This window comes from Stegastes partitus, unplaced genomic scaffold (genome assembly GCF_000690725.1).
Source record: "Stegastes partitus isolate 25-593 unplaced genomic scaffold, Stegastes_partitus-1.0.2 Scaffold797, whole genome shotgun sequence".
Classification (NCBI taxonomy): Eukaryota; Metazoa; Chordata; class Actinopteri; family Pomacentridae; genus Stegastes; species Stegastes partitus.
Genome location: NW_007578528.1, coordinates 287940 through 290420, shown reverse-complemented (window position 1 = coordinate 290420; position 2481 = coordinate 287940).

The following is a 2481-nucleotide window of genomic DNA, read 5'->3' as shown; positions in this document are numbered from 1 at the left end:
GATCAGAACGTGATAGAACATGGTGGAACCAGCAGGAACATCTGGAATCAGACAGAAGCTGCATTTTATCAAAACTTGTCACCACTTTTAACGGATGTGAATCATTTTAATTTGACATATTAATAAAAAAATAACCACATAAACAGTCAAAATTCATCATTAACTTCTATAATTTAATGTCTGACTGAGTTTAGTTTCTTTTTTACGTCATCTCCAGCCAGAAGAAACCTGCTGATCACATAAACATTCACAACAAATCACATGTTGGCAGGGCTGCGTATAGTTAACAGGATAAAAAGGAGAAGATGGAGGAGGAAGAAGCCAAAACAGGGAGGCAGGAAAAGAGGCGTGGCCTGGCGGGGGAAGAGGAAGGAGGAGAGAAAAGGAGGCAGCGGCGATGACGGAGGGACAGACGGAGTTGAGCTCTTCTCTGGACTAAACCTCTCAGTCAGACCAGCGAGGAGCTGCAGAACCCTCAGAGAGGAACCACGAGCCGGACGGTAAGAAACCAGGTCTTCATTTACTGCACGGTGCTGTTCATACCGATGGGATGTGTAGCTGTTACGAGCTGTTAAACATCCTGAGAGAAAAGAGAACACAGTTATATTCTACTATAAACATGTTTACTGGCTGTTTGTTCGCTGCCTGTGACTGAACTCTGGCAGATGTTTTACTAACATGAACAATTACAGGAAACACTAAAATGCATCCAAGTGTGTTCAAGAATTCACTTTATCAGTGAGAAAGCTGCGTTTTGGATGATTCTATCCGCTGAGCTGGTTTTGTTGTTGTTAAAGAAGAGGAACAAACGGATGTGATTCTAAAAGCTTCAGCTGAACAACTTGAGTTTGTTGGTTCTTATAAATGTTCCACCTTCATCCAGAACGGTTCTTTAGTTCATAGTTCAGCTCAGAACGGAAGAAAGCTGCTGGATGAGGATGAAATGTTCTCAGGATCCAGAGAAGATGAATCCAGACACTAAACAAACAAACAAACACACACATGAGTCTTCTCTGCTGGTTCACAGGTTTTCTCTGTGTTGTCAGATGATAGATAATATTGAGTAAAATCACAGAAAAGAAAAAATTAAGTCCATGTTAACTGTAAAAAAAAACAAAAAACAGCCCAAAACTGTAAATAACATCCACATTTTAAAAAAAAGAATTGTTTTGTTCTTTTACAACATTCACTGTAAAATTAAACCGTTTTGCTGTTTTTAATCAGATAAACACGTCGTTATTTTGCACATATTTGCTGTTATTTGCCAGATTATTTTCTTTTTTCAGGATTTCATTGTTTCACTGTGAGACTACATTAAATGTGGAGCTGGTGGCTGTGAGCATAAAATATATAAAATAGTTTGAAATGTGGCTTCTGAGCTGTAAAGAAACAAACAGCAGAGGAACCGTTTGTGTGACTTTAATAGTCGACGTGTCACAAACTAGACGGATTCTGATTTATTTATGTCAGATGGAGTTTTCTTAACTTTGTGTTTTGTAAAAGTCGATAAAACAGTGAGGACCTGAGGGAATGAAGTAGGAGCAGCTGCTGCTCAGGTGGCTCCAGGTGACAGTTTTTTTAATCACAGCTCTAACTGCAGTTGTCAGTTTTTTAATTTGAGCCTAATCTCGGTGCTTGAAGATCCGCTCGGACCATATGCTGCCTGGACGGATTAACACGGCCACACGACCACTTATCTGCGCTAAGTTCGCTCGACAACTGTCAGCAATTAGGTTAATTGAGCGACCTGTGGGTGGCGATGAGGTCGGATTGGCTGTGACACGGTTCTGATGCGACCATCTGTGCAGCTCTAAGCCCCTAAATCACGGCACCGAGTCCAGGAACGGCCGAAGAGAACCGGGTCGCACACGCTGCACTGTAAAAAACCAAGACAAGAACAACAACAGAGGAGCACTGTGCTGTGGAAAAAATCAGCAAATGTGTAAAATAAGGACATTTCCAGCTGATTTAAAAACATGTGACAGTCCAGCACTGTAAAAGATCAGATGGTGAAAATAAAGACGACATTTTTAAAGTTTTTGGGAGATGATAAACAAACTAACCAACTAATTAATTAATTAATAAAATAAAATAATATACAAGAAAAGAAATGAAAATCTATCCATGCATGTAGCACTGATCTTACACACATATGAAACACGTGATAATCAGAGAAGCCAACAGATTCCCTCTGAGCATCCTGTGCAGTAGATTTTCTCTCCCCCTAAACTTTCTACAGTAAACGCTGTGTTTCATCAGACTGGACTTAAAAGCCTCTCTGCTGCTTCTCTCCCTCTGTTCCATTATTGATCGGTCTCAGAGCTGCAGCAGCAGGTGGTCTCAGGTTGATCTGCTCGTCACGTGGCTGCCATTTAGAAAGGCCGACCCCGAGCACCGGAGGCCCAGCTAGAGGTTCAGAGAGGCCGGCTTCACGCCACCACACAGACACAGCAAGGACCATCAGAGACCAGCCGGTGTGAC